The 18967-nt window shown below is 43.6% G+C and overlaps 1 protein-coding gene and 1 non-coding gene across 2 annotated transcripts in view; both read left to right on the top strand.

Moving 5' to 3' along the window:
• PRKCH (protein kinase C eta) overlaps positions 1-18967 on the top strand; it is a 225851-nt gene that overhangs the window by 77317 nt on the left and 129567 nt on the right. The window lies entirely within an intron of this gene.
• On the top strand, positions 6585-6687 carry LOC116878142. Its single transcript, XR_004384775.1, has one exon. It is a non-coding gene; the product is annotated as a U6 spliceosomal RNA (small nuclear RNA).

Below are 18967 nucleotides of genomic sequence, written 5' to 3'. Positions count from 1 at the left end.
ATCGAGATGAATTGTCTGATGTCATAATTTGCCTGCCCCCTTCTGAATCACAGCCAGCTCATTTACTGAACACCTTCTGAGGACCAGCTATGGGGCTAGGGCATAATTTGACAAATAGCAGCATTAGCCCTTATTTTATTTTCTTTCTGAAAGCAGGATGGCCTCTTACCCTCAAATTGGTGACCAATGTTCATGCCATCCCATATCTTACGTCGTTTGCTCCCCACACCAAATTTCTGAGGCTGATGTGATGCTCACTGTGCAAATGGTGAATCCAGCATGGAGACACTGATGGTGTTGTGATCTCCTGGAGAGGATGTGGCAGACCCACGCACAGCTCCGCCTGTGGGGTGGCGGTCCAGAATCCTTCTAGGCCACCCAGCTGTCTGGGAGGCGTCTTGTGGTTTCTCTTTATTCTGCCTTAGAAGAAAACAAACCTCTAGGTGGTATAATCTCACCCTCCTCAGAGTTGTGTCATCTTTTGGGATGGTCTGTGTTTGCAAAGCTTCCCTTAGGTTCCTTGTTTTTAAACCTAAAGATGGATATTCACCTGGGAAAGCCGCCATCTTCTTGGAGGTCAGGTGTGGATCAGAGTTCTGGAAAGGTTGAACTTGAGAGTTGCTCAAGCTTTACCATGATTATCAGAAGGTTCCTTTAAGGCAGATCTTAAACTAGGACTTGGAAGGAATTAAAAAAATAAGTCAGTTCAGCTTAAGGTATGATAGCTATATTTGCGTAGTTATAACCCGATCATCATTGGCTTCGTCCTGACTACTTCTCTTACTTTAATGGACTGTTGATGGTTTTGTTCAGAATGTTTCCATTGGTTCTCAAAGTGGGGTCCTGTGGACATCTGAGGGTTCCAAAGATATTTTCAGGAGGTCAAAACTATTCCCTTTATAATCCTAAGATGTTTTTTGCCCTTTTTAGAGTGGCCCTCTAAGGGTTCCAAAGATATTTTCAGGAGGTCAAAACTATTCTTTTTATAATCCTAAGATGTTTTTTGCCCTTTTTAATGTATTGACGTTGGCTCAATGGTGCAAAAGAAATGATGGGTAAAACTGCTGGCGCCTTGGCATGAATCAAGGCACCAAACTGTGCAGTCAACAGTGTAGCCAGTGTTGTCTTCATTGCCAGACAATTGCAGGGGAAAAAAAAAGTAGTTTCATTTAAGAATATCTTTGTTGAGGGGCACCTGGGTAGCTCAGTGGGTTAAGCCTCTGCTTCGGCTCAGGTCATGATCTCAGAGTCCTGGGATCAAGCCCCATATCGGGCTCTCTGCTCAGTGAGAGAGCTGAGCTCCTCCTCTCTCTGCCTGCTTCCTTCTCTCTCTGCCTGCCTCTCTGCCTACTTGTGACCTCTCTTGCTCTGTCAAATAAATAAAATAAAATAAAATAAAGAATATCTTTGTTGAAGCAGTAAGCATTATCAGTGTTATTAAGCTCAATGTTTGACTATATATCTTTATAATCTGTGTGATAAAATGGGAATTATTCATAAAGCACTTCTGCTATGTACTGAAATACTATCATGGCTCAAAAAAACCACTTTTATGATTGGGTTGTTAGCTGAGGTAGTCAGTTTTTCTTTGTGGAACAACATTTTTACTTGTAAGAATGACAAACTATGGTAATGAAGTTTAAGGAGTTTCTCAGGCATTTTCTTAAAAATGGACAAAGTGAGCCTCTTATTTCAAGGAGACAACAGAATATTTGATACCAATGATAAAATCGGATCCTCCAAGCCATAATTAGAATTTTGGAAAGACTTTTCTCATGAGTTTGTTGTTGATATTAATTAACAATTGTGATCTTTAAATATTGTATAGTAAAGTAGGTCAACATTTGGAAGAAGATTTGCATAACTCAGTGAACATATATTTTCAAAATGACCAGTACAAGATGTTACAAAACCATATGTGTGTGTCAAGGATCCATTGGAAAGTATAAGATAGACTAGTGGATTTACTCTAACAGTATGAAAAGCTTATTGATTACGGTTTTAGATTTCACACTGCAACTAAGTTTTAAAGAACTACCACTTGTCCAGTTTGATGAGGTATCAAACAATACTCACAGTTCTCTAAAAAATGCTCTTAAGGGGCGCCAGGGTGGCTCAGTGGATTAAAGCCTCTGCCTTCAGCTCAGGTCATGATCCCAGGGTCCTGGGATCGAGCCCCACATCGGGCTCTCTGCTCAGCAGAGAACCTGCTTCCTCCTCTCTCTCTGTCTGTCTCTCTGCCTACTTGTGATCTCTGTCTGTCAAATAAATAAATAAAATATTTTAAAAAAATGCTCTTAAAACAGTCTCTTTTTCAACTACTCTGTGTAAAGCTGGGTTTTATTCATATACTTCAACTAAAACAACACTGCAGCACACTGAACATAGAAGCAGATAGAAGAATCCAGCTTGCCATTAAAGTCAAATGTTAGACTTACAAAATTGTAAAACGATATCACTCTTATTTATTTTTGTTTTGGGAAATATCAGTTCTCATAAAGATGTTACTTATGTTGTCATGTGATGGGTTAAGTGACTCTTTTTAAATGTCTCAGTTTTAATTTCAAATAGGCAAATATCCATAAAATCCATATAAACCGAAACTCTGGATCTTTAATTAAGACTACAAAAGGGTCCTGAGACCAAATTATTTTTAGAATTCATACATAGTTTAATTTTTCCCTTTATCTTTTTTTTTTTTTTTCAGAAGTCCAGCACTTTTAATTTAGTGACTACAGAAAGAAGGAACTGACACATACTTCTGTATGTTGTATTGGGGACTGATGTTGGGTGACGGGTCCTATGGACAGCAGAATAATTCAGCTATTTTTTGAAACCGTAATCCCGTTTTTCTAATTATTTTTACTCTGCAGTGAACTTTTTCAGCCAGTTTTTGTCACAGGCCCTTTCTCATAAAAATAGGAAGGTCAGGAAGTAACACCTGAACAACCAGAAGCCTATGGTGGTTTCTAACTTTGGAGATGGCTGTTCTGGGTAGCTTTATGCTGCACCTTTGCTTGATTGGAGCAGAACAAGGCAGTCACAGCCCTTCAGAGCCAGTGGTCAGAGGTGTGAGCACTAAAAGCTGAACCTCAAAAAATAGCTCCGAGGTCTATGGACAGAAGTATCAGTAGATTTGCTTCATGGGGCACTGGCTTATTAACTAGCATGCTCCTTTGATATCAAGGTTCTTGGAAACAGAGTCTGACTAGTTTCTTAATTTTCTCAAACTTCTCTTTTTTTTTTTGGATGAAATTACATTAATGTGGTACTCTCTCAGTGGAACCGAGATTTAGGTAAAATAGAAATAAGTTAATTTTTTGATAGAAAAATTAATTGCTCCAGAGTGCATTTTCATTGAGCTCCAATCTCATTTCTCGTGGCCCCTGATCTGTGCTCTTTCTGTTTCAAATGAACAGCCAGTTATCCTGGAATCCTTTTTCTTGAGGTCTGTCCCAGTACTGCCCCATGTCAGTGGGCAGGGAGAGAGAAGGAAGACCTTTTTCTTCCCTTCTCCCCTGAAACTTGTCTTGAGCATCAAGATTTCATTCTGGTGTTTGAGATATCTCTCTAGGGTCTCAGGTCAGTGCTGAAGGACTCCCTGCTGGAGGTGGAGAGGATGAGTGTGTGTGTGAGGGCTCCGCGGCCTGAGTTTGCAGGCATGTTCTTTGCATATGTCAGAGACTGCCTTAGATTTTCATAAGTAGCGATTTATTTCTCAAATTGTTTTGGAGAAAATCAGTTTCCACCTCTATGAATTTACATTCGGTTGCAGAATGGACTGGGTTGAGCGATACTTCTAGATTACGACCACTTGGGTCCTGTGGATCAAAAGGACTCTTCATATGTACACACAGAGTATTCATGTGTGACATTATGTGAAGTATGCATATATACGCTTATTCATGACACTGGTTTATTCTCATAGAATTCAAAATTCAGTGTGCAGGAGGAAACAAACTATTAGATAAATTAATGTAATAGCCCAAGTGGTAAGTGCTATGAAGAAATAAGGCAGAGTCAGGACAAATAGGAGGGCTGGGTGTGTTGTTTTGTTCCTATCAGATGACCTTTGAGCCAGAAAGCTGAAGGGAGGGAGGGAGTGGACCCTGGGGCTGTCTGGGGGAGGAGGGAACAGGAACTACAAAGACCCTAAGTGAGGGGGCAGGGAATGGTTGGTGAGTGAGAGTTGCAGGGGAGGACGGGAGCTGGGCTGTGAGGTCCTGGGGAGGTGCCCTGCATCATTGCTGGCACAAAGTCAGTTCCCTGTTAATGTCACCTCCCTATTCAGGAACATGCCTTGTTGCTTAGGTGAAGTTCACCTATATTTGATGCAGGCTGATAGAGCATAATCTTGTCTCCTTTGGAGAGGGTCTTCAAGAGCACCATATTACATCCATTTACAATGATTTAGTGTGGGACGCCTGGGTGGCTCAGTTGTTAAGCATCTGCCTTCGGCTCAGGTAATTATCCTAGGGTCCTGGGATTGAGCCCCACCTCAGGTTCCCTGCTCAGCTGGGAGTTTGCTTCTTCCTCTGCCTGCCCCCTTCCTGCCACTGCCACCCCTCCCTACCAGCTCCCTCTTGCCCGCTCACACTCTCTTTCAAATACAATCTTAAAAAAAGACAACAGCAATGATTTAATGTAAGTTGCTAAAGCCTAAACTATTTTAAGTTCATCATGAAGACTTTCCCAAGTTCTGTGAACTCCATAGTGATTGTTCTAAGCTAAATTAGGATCCATTACATAGCTTAAGAAAGCATTAAAAGTTCAAAACGACTGTTTGGAGATCTAGAACGAGTTCATGCACCTCTCAGTATAATTAGCTGTAATTCAGTTCTATCTGTGGGTTGTTAAGACATTACTCTGATGCACCTCACCCACTTGAAACATGGAAAACTTGGGCTTAGCTGGAGTCTTCCGTTCTTGAATTTGGTGGGAACTATCATTTGTTGTGAAGTTTGAATAAATGTTAGTGATCCATCTGGTAAACATCTGGGGAGGTAAATAGATTGGAGCGTGACCTGGGCACATTGTAGGGACTTACTATATAACTTTTAGAAGCTTAGTTCATATTGAATTTTGATGATACTTCCTATTTAGTGTAAATTAGTATACTTCCAATATCTGAGTCCTTGGGTTGGGATTTACCAATTATTGAAAATAGGGTCTTTAAAAACTAGGAGATGGCAAGAGAGGATCTATTCTAGAGCAGTGAAATCACTTGAGAATTTTGAAAACTAAGGATTCTCAGGCCTCAGACTGAATTAGAATCTCTGGGGAAGAGAAACAGATTCCTAATAATGCCTTGGCTAGTTCTAAAGGTTGACCAAGTTTCAACACCCCTGTTGCATCCCAAATTATATCTAATGTGATTAATGGAAAGTTTTAGCAACTGGAAGGTTTGCTAAATTAAAAAAAAAAAAAGTAGAAAAAAAAACACAGAAGGGAGTATATTACTTTGGTATAGTCTTTTAAGAGTTGACAAAACACCAAAAAAAAAAATTTTTTTTTTTTAAGAGCTTTTTAAAAAGCTAGGTCAGGTTACAGTTCCTGTGTTTTAGGAGGAGAAAATGAGACTGAGAGTCTAAGGGCCTTGCTAATGTCTGCAAACACTCAGTACTAATGCTGAGACTCAAGCCAGGCTTGAAAGTGGTAAAAGCAGGCTGGGAATGTTGCCTGTGCTACCTGTCAGCCGTTGGACTGAAGATAAGTTATAGGCATTTCCCTCTCTTAGAGTAGCTGGGATCAGGAAAAGGCAATTTAGAGTGATTCCAGTTACAATGGAAGCCAACAGTTTAAAAATATATATTTTAAAAGTTTTGATTGGTTCTCTGCCTTTAAAAATTATGACAGAAATCATGCAAGTCAGTTCCTTTCTTCTTATATTTATCAGCGTTTAGGTGAAGTGACACCTTTATGCTAATTCTTAGAACCAAGAACAGATCAAATAATTCAGTTGCGTACTTTTCCTGACTGGTGTGAAGTCCTGATAACATAACATTTCGACTTCATGATGACTTTCTCAACACTGTTGTGAAGAGGGTTATTTGCAGAAATATTTGAAGGCATCCTCAGTTTTTCCAAAGGCCGGGGCATGGCTCCATCCCTGTTGATTTTTCTTCAGTGGTGATGGACTTACACCTGGATTTAGTAGGTCAAGGGTTTGCTGTGATTGGAGTAGCTTGTCCGTCAATTTCATGACCTGCATCAGCGGCACGATCTCACTTTTATCTGGTACTGGTTTTTATTGCATGAATTGTTGCATGGGATGTCTCTAATACTCAGAAAGCGAGACCAGCAAACCATTCACATGGAGGGCGGGAGCAGGGTGGTTTTAAGCAGGAAAGAATGTCAGAGAAGGGACTAATTTAAAAATGCTCAGTCTATTCCTTCATGACTATTTTTATTCTTTGGCATTAAGGTTACCTATAGCAATATCACCATTATGGGGATTTGGGTCATGAAAACTCAGATGATGAGTTTGGGTATAGTAGGTTTTACGTAAGTTGTTGGGATGCCATTCTGTAGAAGGGACTCCATATCTGGGTACCACCATCTTACTTAAAATCCACCTGGGCGGGTTGCTTCGGCAGCATATATGTTAAAATAGGAATGACACAGAGAAGATTAGCATGGCCCCTGCACCTGGATGACAGGCAAATTCATGAAGCTTTCCATAGTTTTTGTATGATTCCATTAATACGAACTGTCTGTAATAGACAAAGCAATGGAGACAGGAAGTAAATTAATGGTTGTCTAGAGTTGATGGAAGTGATTGCTTTTAAAGGTCATGGAACTGTTCTCAGCCTTGTGGTGATATTTTCGTAACTAAAAAAATAAAAAATAAAATAAAATAAAAAATCTGCCCTGGAGGGATTCTTTCTCACACAGGACTTTAGGAAGGCTTCACTGACAAAGACTGAAGCTTAACTCTGGGAGAGAACGAATGCTCATCAATTTTGTTAAATATATTAATACATGATGATTCAGTTGGACTCTGGTATTTCCCGCTAGCGCCTCAGGGAGGACCCTGTGGGAGCCGGGAAGCAGAGAGGAAAGTTTCACAACCCTCCCCAAGCAGGCCTGTGACTGGTCATGTCTTGTCTCATGCCTCTGCCTCAGGTGTTGCGTGTCCCCATGGAGGCCCCCAATTCCTACATTCTTGGTCCTTGCCTTTGCGAATGGTCACCCTAAGTCCAGTCTTTATGGCCCGCCTCTCTAATATGCAGAGTCCTGACTGCTTGCTGGCTGTGTCCTCTTTCTCCCAACAGGGATCATGAACTGCTCATGGATGCATATGGCCCAGAGCCCAGTTTTGTTTTGTACATGGCATCCTACAGTATTTCTGGAGTTTCCCATCGTGACCTCTTCACACAGGGCAGGGCTCTCCAGAACCACCTTCCCCAGAACCGCTTGTCGTCCGAATCGCCTCTGACTTAAGCTCCATGTCTCCGGTCTCAGCCCGGATCTGAGCACTCAGTGTGTGTGTTCAGCTCGTGCTGTAGTAGCTACAGTGGCGCTTTTCATTGTCTTTTGAGGGGAAGGATCCCTTCTTTGCTGGAGTCAACCAAAAAACACTTGTGCTTTACTGAATGCCGTCAACATTCTTCTCTTGCACCATCAGCATCCCAGCCCAGCCTGGGGGCACTTCGGCTTCCAGTTTGGGGTCAGGCCGTCTTACTATTCTGGGGAGTTTTGGAGGAAGGGTAGGGAGAGCAATCTTTGTTTTGTTTTTGTTTTTCTAATCCAGGAAATAAGTCAAGCATTTTAGATAATATGTCAATTGTAGTGAGGCCTCCAACTTCATGAATGCCCCCAAACTTATTTCCTGGTGTTAGTGTTAATCCTGTCCTTAACGGAACCTTATGGACAGAATCCCCTGGAAATTGCTACTGGGGATTCTTACTGTGCTAGAGATGTGGGGTGGGTGGTGGAAGGGCATCAGCTTTAGATCAGAGGGACCCAGCTCTGCTTCCTGTCCTTCCTAGCTGTGTGGCTTTGAGCAATGGTGTCCTTATATGTCAAGCATGGGGCTAGTGGCATCTACCCCTAGGATTACTGTGAAGGTTACATGAATCATACCAACGTGTACACCTGCAAAGGGCTGTGTTAGGACCTAATGCAGATTATGTGCCTGCCCATTTGGAAGGGAATCCATACCCAAGTTACCCCACGTATTTTGTGGTGAATCATCTAAGAGATACTGGGAAAACTATGATGACTTAAACCCCTTTTCTCGGCCATTGTTTCAAATCCAACACAGCAGTTGAACTTCATATGTATGTCATATTCTGGGAGGGTGCAAAGTACATCCTGGTGTGTGTGTTGTAGTGCTTTTGGTAGGGATTACCGTCTGTGAAGCTATGGGTGGGAGAGAATGTGTGGAAGGATGACTACTGTGTCCGTTTCCTGAATGCTGGGCCCTTGGGAGTATATGTTGCCCCTATTCCTGAATCTGCCCATTAGAGCCAATGCTACACTTTCCCCTAAAGGAACATCCTCAAGGATCTAGATATTGCCTAGACTGATGTTGGCTGCCATCTCCTTGTGAGGACTGACTGTATCATGGACTGTGGTGTGTGTGTGTGTTTGTGTAGACCAGCCCTAGTCATGGGTGCTTCCTAGGAATGTTGATAGGACAACAGATAAGGATTAGTGGCCCATTCCCCTGTCTAGCATGACAATTGGAGCAGTGGGTCCAGGGAATTACTCTTTGGGATCACACGGGAAACAAGCCCCCACGGTCGGCTAGTTCTTACAGCACAGATAAACAATGGCAATGAGTGCGTTCTTCCAACAGCTCTGTTAAGATGAATGAGTTAATATTTACAAGAAATTTCTAGGTCCCGGAAAGAAAGGTGTGTTTTAAGAGCAGATTATATGAACTATTTACTGTTAATTTCTTTTTTTAAAAAAGATTTTATTTATTTATTTGACAGAGATCACAAGTAGGCAGAGAAGCAGGCAGAGAGAGGTCGGAGGGAAGCAGGCTCCCTGCTGAGCAGAGAGCCCGATGTGGGGCTCGATCCCAGGACCCTGGGATCATGACCTGAGCCGAAGGCAGAGGCTTTAACCCACTGAGCCACCTAGGCGCCCCTACTGTTAAATTCTTATCCCTAGAGGATCGACTGTTAAATGCCAGGGTGGGCATTGTAAATTGTCAGGCAGCACTGGCCCCCAGTCTCCCGCCTTCGTCCCAGCGTGAGGATATCGTTAGGTCTGGCGGTCAGCCTGACCTTAGTGCTGCCCATCGACTTGGAGCCACCCTGGTTGTTTACTTTGTTGTTTATCCACAGATTGCAGTTGGTGCAACATTTTTATAGCATTGGTCTCTCCCCAAATATTTGCCTTAGTTTATTAAATTACAAGTTAAAGTGTGTGCTGGTTTTGGCGGTTTTAATCTCACAGGCTTGGTTTTCTTTGTGTTACCAGATGGTGTCCCTTGTTTGAGCCCATAAGCAGGCTTTGTTTGCCTGCGGTTTGCTTTGTTTAGGGCTGACACACCACCCAATTCGGTCTTCAGTTAAAGGTGGTGTTCTGTTCAAGTGAGAATCCATTTTAAATCTAGTACTTAATTATTAATTAAAATATGTCCTGCATATGTTGGAGGCAAAATCACAGTTTTGTTGCACGTGAAGGAGGAATGTACATTGAATAACAATTTTTGCGTGGATTGGGGTTAGCCTCTCAACTCCGTGGGGCTGGCAGGTGGAACACTATCAATCGGAAGGGCTGAAGGCAGGCTTAACTGTTTCTGGGAAACCTGACAGGTATCACCAAGGTATCTTAAAGGCTCTTTTCCTGTCAGGGCCTGGGGGAGGGGTTGCTGCCTATGAAGGCAAACAGAGTCCAGGTCTGGGTGCTTGCTTCCTGCTTCTAGCACCATTTTGACCATGAAGTATAATGGTGGGGACTGTTGGTGGCCACCTTGCTCCTTTGGCAGCTCCCTCATTTTCTTGGATGCTCTCTCCTCCCCTCTCTCAGGTGGAGCCCAGTGGGCTTCCTGAGTTGGGGAGATGGATCTGAGTCCAGGAAGAGTAAGGCAGCTGGAGGACACAGGGTAGAATACCAGGAAGGAGACAGTTGCCCAGAGAAAGAAATCCCAGAGATGTATAAGGTGTCTCCTTGAGTATTCAGCTGGGTGCTGATCAGTTTAAGGAAGCTACCTGAGGCCAGGGAAGGAGCCATCCAAAAGGATCAGAGAGAATTATTTCTGGTGCTCACATAGGGCCACGGATGATGCCTGTTCCTACCAGCTAGACTGGAAAACTCCAGATTCACAGAGCATTGTGTTGAATATACAGAAGGGCCTTGGCTGCCCAGTGGGACATAACCAGCCGGACTGAGCACAGGTCTGGCCCACCTAGCAAACCTAAGAAGCACGATCTGAAAGGATCCAACTATTCCCATGTAACTTAACTGTGCCCCTAAACAATACGCAAGAATATTTCTGCGAATTCAAAACTATCCATCACTTAACAGGTAGAATCCACAACGTTTGGCATCCAGTCAAAAACTACCAGGCGTGTGAAGAAGCAAGAAAATACAGCTTGTAATGGAGATAAATCAATCTGTTGAAAGCAATCCAGAACTAACACAGATCTTAGAGTTAGCAGACAGGACATTAAGACAGTTATGATAACCATTCCTTATGTTCAGAAGTTAAAGACAGAGATGAAAGATTTAAAAAAAAAAAAAAGAAACCAATTAGATCTCAAACAGGGCACGTTTTTCAATCAGTCCTCATGTTGCTAATCCTTACGTTACGTTTGCCAAATCCACATGACTGAAACCTGGCCTTACTGATGGATCTGATTCCTAAGCTCTTCCTGGTCCACTCGGTAGTCTCTTGAGCCCAGACCCCAGGGTCATTACTGCAGTGCTAACTCAGTGATGCCTAGAAGTTAGTTGACCCTTTACCTTCCTTCATGCCTGCCATGCCCATGCCAGACCTCAGCAGTATCTCACAATGCTACTTCTGGGACAAAGAATGCTGCTGGATCCATTGGTGTATATCTTCTCTGCATACCCAGGGACCCAGCAAAAGTCTTACTTTGCTTCTTGTGGGTTTTTCAGGCACTTCAAAACCTTCATACCTATAAGCCCATCCTTTTTTCTCATCCAAAGACTATAGAACCAATTCTGGTTCTGTAGTCTGCTGAGAAAAATCCTGCAATGACGCGCATCTATATGTATCCCTGTTCCTTGTATGGCCGTCGCCTGTCTGCCTTTCTGCCAGTTGCCGGGGAACCCTTTCTCTCACAGAGACTCTAACGTGTTCCTGGGCAGATCCATTTCTTTGCCCTCTTAACATATTCTTGCTTTCTCACTTGTCTGACTTATACCTTGTGCAGTCCCTGAGTCTCCCTTGGTTGCTTCTCCTTTGGTGATATTGATGGGAAGAAAAAATTCTTCACTTGATCCTTGGCGACCATCCCATTTCTTTCCTTCTTTTGTATCCGAGCATCTTAACAAATACTCTGTATTTACTCCTCACCACTCCCTTTCTTCTCAGTCTCTGATTCTCTCTTGTTCAGATACCTCCTAAGTACAAAATGTACCAGGCCTTTCTCAGCAAGGTTCCACTGTGATCTTGCTGCTGTATTTGGTTCTGCTTAATCTCCTTCTGAGATCCTAAATCACCACTCTGAATTCTGAGTGGTGGTCCTCAGCACCTACAGCTCCTTCTCTCATTCAATTCAATGATGACTAAACTTCACTATTATTTTTAAGTCCCCATTTTGCCCTGTGTCTTCATTCTAAGCCGGTGGCCTTGCTTCCTATGTAATCAAGAAAATCGTATCAGGTGTGACCTCCTTGGCATGAGAGAGATAGAAAGAGAGAATAGGGGATCTGGGCTATAGACATAGATGTAGGAGTACAGAGCCACAGGCAGAGTGAAATCCCCAGATGAAAACAGATCCCCATATTTAGAAAAAAAAAATTAAGTAAGCTTTATGTCTGACGTGGGACTTGAACTCATGATCCTGAGATCAAGAGCCACATGCTCTACCAACTAAACCAGCTAGGCTCCCAAAAACAGATCCCCACAGATGTGAGGGAGAACTACATCCTTCTCCTGACCTTATCTATACTCCCACCCATTCTCATCCCTTAACCTCTGTCCCAGAGGATAGTTGTCCTTTTGCCAAAGACTGGTGCTTCTTCAAGGACCTTGTTTCCCTACCTCTAACTTCTCCATTTCCCTTACTCTTGGTTGCTTTTCCCAACCTGTAAACATGCCAAGCCTCCACACCCTAAAAGTCCTCCAGCACCTGCAAGGGTAATTCCAATCCATTTCCTCTTTTTCATCCAAATATCTTGAGAGTATAGTCTGTGTACTCTCTCCACTTCTTTGCCTTCTGTTTTCTCCTCCAAGTCCTACCACAGCTTTCTGACTTCCTTCGCCATCATTCTACCCAAGTAGCTCTTGATGAAGTCACCAAGGATATCTGTAGTGCCACGTCCAGTCAGCAGCTTTTGGTCCTCATCTTACTGGACATTTCCGGTGCATACAATAAGGCTTATCACTCCCCGCACCTCACGGCCCTACACTTTGTGACTTCTGAAGTCTACTGATCATCTTTGGATCTCCCTGACTCTTTCTTCTTTGTATCTTTGGGCTTCTCTCCCTCTCCTTTCAGTTTGTATTCTCAGGGTCAGTGTTCAGCCTAGTGCTGTCCTCACTCACATCCCTGAGGATCTGTTTTCATCTGGGGATTTCGCTCTGCCTGTTGCTCTCTGCCCCTACATCCACATCTGCAGCCTAGATCTCTCTCGTGAGTATCAGCTTCCTGTATCCAGTCATATGCTGGGCACTCCCACCTTGTGTCCATTCATTCTTTGAATTAGCAAACACGTGCATCTTCTCTTCCCATGTTTTGTTGAATATGATGACGAAAAGCATTCCCCCGCTCTGAGGTGCTGCACTATTCTGATCCTCCTCCCATCTCTTTGTCCTTTCTCTATGTCCTAAATGGGCCTCTGTTGCTCATTCTAGGTCTTAAAAGTGGACACCCATCCTCAGGTCTTAAATCTTAAGAGAGACTGTCAGTTATTACCTTTGCACTCATTTCTTCCCATAAACCCTGGTTCTGTGGTATCTTTCAAACACCTACGGCTCCAACCCCAGTCATCATTTTCATCTCCGATCAGTCCCTTCTGCATACTCCATTTCTCTCATTGCTGCCTCTCTTCTCCTGGACACCCAAATTTGAACCCCACACATTTCCTCCACCTGTGTGTTTTGTGTCTCCAGCGAAAGCAAGAGCAATCTGAAGTTAGCGTTCTGTTGTGTAGCTCTGTACACCAGCACTCGACATGCTGGTACATGAGCATACAAAGTGAGGGCAAGAGAAGGTAGGATAAGTGGTTCCAACCATTTCCCACTTTAACAAGCATCTGCAGAACCTCCAGCCCTCTGACTTTGACATTATGTCAGAAATGGTATTTTTGGAAGAGGTTTTATCCAGACTTTTATTTCCAGCCAGAAGGAGAGCTAGGGGACAAGATTAGCCAATAAAAGATGAGGATATGGAATCCATTTAATGAGGATTCTTGCTGGGGATGTTTATAGGAATTCTTTTAACAGCACTTACTTTATATTATATTATGTGAAATCTTCTTCCCCTTTGGGTAGTGGATTCCTTTACGCTATATTGGGCCAAATCTATAACTATCCTGTTATATGGTTTTTGTTTTTTTTCAGGGTTTTTTTTTTTTTTTTTGCTTCATTTAGGTACAGTTGGCCAAATTTGCAAGATGTTTAAAGTCTGCAGTGATCTGGTATACATCTATATTGTCAGGGGTTCCTACCACCTAGTTAATTAACACATTTGTCACTGCCTTCTGATAGTAGTGATGGTAAAATACACATAACATTAAAATTTACCATCTTAACCATTTTAAGTATACATTTCAGTGGTATTTATTTTATTTGCTTTGTTGTACGATGGCCACCACCATCTCCAGAACTTTTTGAAGCTGAATAGAATTCTTACAAAACCAAAACTGTATGCCTTAAATAATAAATTCCCATCTCCTCTCCCCCCTGCTCCCTAGGAGCCACCATTCTTTCTGTCTGTAAATGACTGCCCTGGGAATCTGAGTGGAATCATACAGTATTTTCTTTGTGTAACTGTCTTGTTTCACTCAGCATGATGGCCTCAAGGTTTACCTGTGTCAGAACTTCCTTTTTAAGGTGGAATAATACTCCACTGTGTGTAAATACCACATTTTGTTTATTCATCAGTTGATGGGCACTCTCATGTAGTGATCTAGACTGAATCATGTTCATTTTGAAAACTTAAGTCACATTCTGCTGCGGCCTCCTTGGCTCACCTGCCCCAGCTGTGGCCCAGCTGCTTGGAGTGAAGAAGGGGGGAAAGTCTCTTCTTTTTTTAGGAAATAATTGACATATAACATGATATTAGTTTGATTTTTTAAGGTATAATTGACATATAACGTGATATGGGTTTTAGATGTACAATATAATGATATTATGAAATACTCACTGTAAGTCTAGTTAACATCTGTTGCCATATTTTTTCTTGTAATGAAAACTTTTAAGATCTACTCAGCCACTTCCAGATATGCAGAACAGTATTAATTATTAATTATAGTCACTATGCTGTATATTACATTTCCCTAACTTATTTATTTTATAACTGGAGCTTTGTACCTTTGACCCCTTTCCAGGAGGGTAAAGTCTTGTCCTGAGATCTAGCTTACCCTCCCCTCCTTCTCACTTTCCCTTCCTTTCCTTTCCTCCTCCCTGCCTGTCCCTCAAGAGTGATTTTCTTGGAGCTTCTCTCCCCAGTTTCAGGTTGGGGAGGGAATAGTCTTGCACCCCCTCTAATGCTGACACCCTCTTTTCAGACTTGTTCTGATTTGGGGGAGTGGTACAGAATTGGTGTGTTTTGGGTTAGAGGTATTATCTCCAGGAAGCCTTGATGAGTGGGGGCTTTTGGAACCTAGATTACAGCTTCTTAGTGCCTTTTGTCCTCAGCTATCATTCTGGGATGAGAGGAAAGTTCCTACCCTACAGCTTGTTACACTTAGAAAATCAAAGGGACATAGTTCTATGTGACATTTATGAGGGCTCTGAAATTCTGTCTTTCTCCTGTCTTCTCCCTTTCAATAGTCCTAGTACCTGAAAAGGAGGGGCTGGGGTCCAGGATAGCGTGTGGATTCAACCCCTTCATTCGTCAGTGATTGCAACTTCAGTCTCTCAAGGTGAAACTGGTCCTCAGAGTGGACTTTTTTGAAAGAGCTTGCCCTCTGTTGTCTGCATCCCAGACCATTTTACCCAGTAGAATCCCCGTTAGTGTCCTCTTTTTGGCAATCTTTCCTGATCTCAGTTGAACCAAAAGAGCCTTATTTCTAGGGCTGTTCGTACAGCACAGTGGAGGGAACGCTTTCAATGGGCTGGCTTCGTGGTTTCTAACCCTAGGTTGGTTATCAAGGCCTTTACCTCATTTCCCAGTCTTGTGGAAGTGTAGCCGTTTTGACATCGTGTCTCTTGGGACTACTAATATACTTAATGGCAAAATTTGATGAATTCAGTGAAGTCTGTAATTGGATTTAAAAAAATTCACAGAAGTATCTAAACACTAATTGTGTATATGTTAGACATATTTTGTACTCTTAGATGGTACCTGTGGAGTCATCTTCCCTTATAAGGTGTTCAGCCCAGCAGTTCTAGACCCATAACTGGGGAGTGGTCCCAGGAGCCAGCCAGTTTTCTTAAAAAGAAAAGAAAAAAAAAAAAAGCCTATAGTGTGATTGAATCATTTTCTTTTCTTTCTTTTTTTTTTTTTTAAGATTTATGTATTTTAGAAAGAGCGAAAGAGAGAGTGAGCAGAGGAAGAGAGAGAGAATCTCAAGCAGACTCCCCGCTGAGTATACAGCCCAACATTGGGCTGGATCCCATGCCCCTGAGATCATGACCTGAGCTGAAATGAAGAGTTGGATGCTCAATGGACTGAGTCACCCAGGCGCCCTTGAATCTTTATCTTCTAAGACTTGATAGTTAAATGAAAGCATCTAGGTTGAAAGTGTGTTTGTGTTTGCAGTTTATTGTGTGTGAAGGCCTTTTTTTTTTTTTTTTTTTTAGTGGATGCTTCTAAGGACTGATGAGGAAACCACACCAGGGTTGTTTCTCTGCTGAAAAGGGTTGAGGCAAGGTCATCCGACCCGCTGATGACACTTGAAAAGGGAGAGTGTGTCTTTTGCCACCTCAAAGGGCAGCTGTTTATTGAATTTCTCCGCCCTCCAATTGTTTTACATACGCAGTGGTTCCTGGAGAAAGATCTAACATCTGCGCAGGTCTATCCTGTTCCTCATTTTTGTTTACTGAAGCGAGTTCTGCGCTTATGTTCACACACTGCCAGCTGCACGTACAGCGTATGGGAGGGTCTGGCCTACCCAACAGAGTTTGGGGGGGCCCATACTTTGGGGAACCTGATGCATGTCTGACAGGTCAAGCTCATTCATGCATCCATTAAATATTAAGTCCCTGGTGTGCCAGGCAGCAGGACACAGGCTACTTTGAAAAAGCTCACAGCTGGGGTGCCTGGGTGGCTCAGTGGGTTAAGACCTCTGCCTTCAGATTGGGTCATGATCCCGGGGTCCTGGGATGGAGCCCCACGTCGGGCTATCTGCTCAGCGGGGAGCCTGCTTCCCTTCCTCTCTCTCTGCCTGCTTCTCTGCCTACTTGTGATCTCTGTCTGTCAAATAAATAAATAAAATCTTAAAAAAAGAAAAAAGAAAAACCTCTCAGCCCGGAGAGGAGGGTGGTTACGTAAACACAGTTTGCCATGGCATGTAGTGATGAGTGCGCAAGAAGCCTGGGGGGGCCTCTTGTAAGAAGGCCACCTCCTGCTGGCCTTAGGGCAGAGAGTGGGATGGACGATGAAACAAGGCTTGGAGAGAGGGCCATGCCTGACGTGTCACATGGATTCTGTCTTTATATCTGCGAGGATTAGCCTAACCCTGGGCTGTCACTTTCGTTTGTTGGGAGATGCACCGGAGACCCTGAGAGTATCAGGAAGCCTTCATGATAGGATAGACTGCTGTATTCATTCCCTTGACCCAAGAATCGGGATTATTCTTCTGCTTGGTGTCAGAAGGTGCCACTTAGTCACTTGGTATCAGAAGGTGCCACTTTGTTTTGCACAGGAATAAGTAATTAGACAGTTAACCAGCAACGACTGAGCACCTCTTGAAGTCTGTCCCACAGGAGCAGCGACTGCAGCCCAGGAGCCCAAGCCATTTTCCATCCTGGGAATTATGCAGTGCCCCTTCCTAAATTCCCATTGTGGTTTCAAACGAAGGGGCCATTGTTCACTTTCCTTCCTAAAAGGAGCAATATATTTAACCTCTGGCTCTCTGCCGGACCGATGAGAGCTGATCGCAGTGCAGCCAACACCCGTGGCTTCCCGTCAGGACAAACCCTTGGGCCCCATATGATCTTCCCTGCTCTGGTTGAAGTTACTTAGATTCTACAGCGGTGCAGTAGGAGGCTCGTGTTGGGTCCTGCTGGGTGGCTGGAGCTCCTCCATTCCCACCCGGGGTTTAGTAGAAAAAAAAGATGGGGCCTTAGCTCTTTATAGCAGTGAGACCTATTATGGGAATTTAAAAGCAAATGTCTGATGTGAAAATCTGTACTATCTTAGGACTTTGAAGCCCAATACAAAAGAGTCTTTATCGTGTTGTTGAATAGTTTGGGTCCAGGCAGGTGTCCTAGAGCAGAAGTTTTCAAGCTTATTTTTGAGCAACAAAATACCTTTTTCCCCCCAAAGGAAATCTATTGGATCCAAATACTGCAGGGTTTCTTAAGCAGCAGGGTTGACCTTCTGGGTTGGATGACTGTTGTCATGGGGACCATGCTCTGCCCTGTCGGGTGCTTAGCAGCCTCCCTGGTTTCTAAGCTCCGGGTGCCACTGGCAAACCACCCCACCCCACCCCAGTTGTGACCAAAAAAATGTCTCCAGACATTGCCAAATGTCCACAGGGGCAAAATCAGACCTGGCGAAGGACTGTGGCAGTACAATACGTAAAACTGATTTTTCCAGAGAAGGAAGTGATGTTTTGGAAGTGAGATTAAACTCCCTTAGAACCCTGTGCAGGGCCCCATGGCCTTTACCATTTGAGGATCTGGTGTGGAGTTCTGACCTACCCAGGTGTGCCATCCCAGAGAGCTAGGCTGTCATTTTTAAAGCCTGGAACACAGGGAACTGGTTATAAATAAAGCAAAAAAAAAAAAAAAAAAGCCCTAAAATTAGACAAATCCACAGGTATTTTGAACCCACATGTACACTGAAGAGTTTGTATGTGTATGTGGGTCTATTTTGTTGGTCTGCTTGGATGGTAGAATAAGGGGAGAGAGGCGTCTGGGTGAGGTACACCTCACTTCTGGGATTTGGCTGCTGCAGTGTGTCCTGTTTTGACAGAAACACGAGCTGAAGGCCTGTGGCCATCAGCCCAGGGATGGAAGTCACCTTTGCTGGGTGAACCCCAGGTGCCGTGAGACTCACGACGACTGGCTCTGCTCAGGGAGTGCAGGAAACATGACCTAGTGCCTGCAGTCTCTTTCTTCCAGCCAGATTCCAGCTGAATCCCAGTTTGGACCATCGTTGCTTCAAAGTCAGTGCATGGATTTGTACATGCCTGCCTTTCATACTTAGGGAGTAGTGTGTGCTTCTGTATATACGTGAGTGGGTGACCTTGCCTCTCCGGGAAGCACCTTGTGGCCTCCTCTCCCCCTGCCACGCTCAGCATTGGTTGGTGAGTGGGGGTTGGGAGGGTTTCTGGGAACTTGCCACGTGCCACTCTTCCATTTTCCTCAGGAACCCGGGCTGGTGAAGCCTGTCCCGCAGGCAGACTCTGTACCCCAGGTATGTGGGCGACAGTTAGTATAAAGAACAATACCGCTTAGTGAGTCACTCTCACGTGTGGGAAGATG

This window comes from Lontra canadensis, unplaced genomic scaffold, assembly GCF_010015895.1.
Source record: "Lontra canadensis isolate GAN:19392208 unplaced genomic scaffold, GSC_riverotter_1.0 scaffold55, whole genome shotgun sequence".
Lineage (NCBI taxonomy): Eukaryota > Metazoa > Chordata > Mammalia > Carnivora > Mustelidae > Lontra > Lontra canadensis.
The sequence above is the reverse complement of the archived record's forward strand: the minus strand, read 5'-3'. Positions and strand labels throughout refer to the sequence as shown.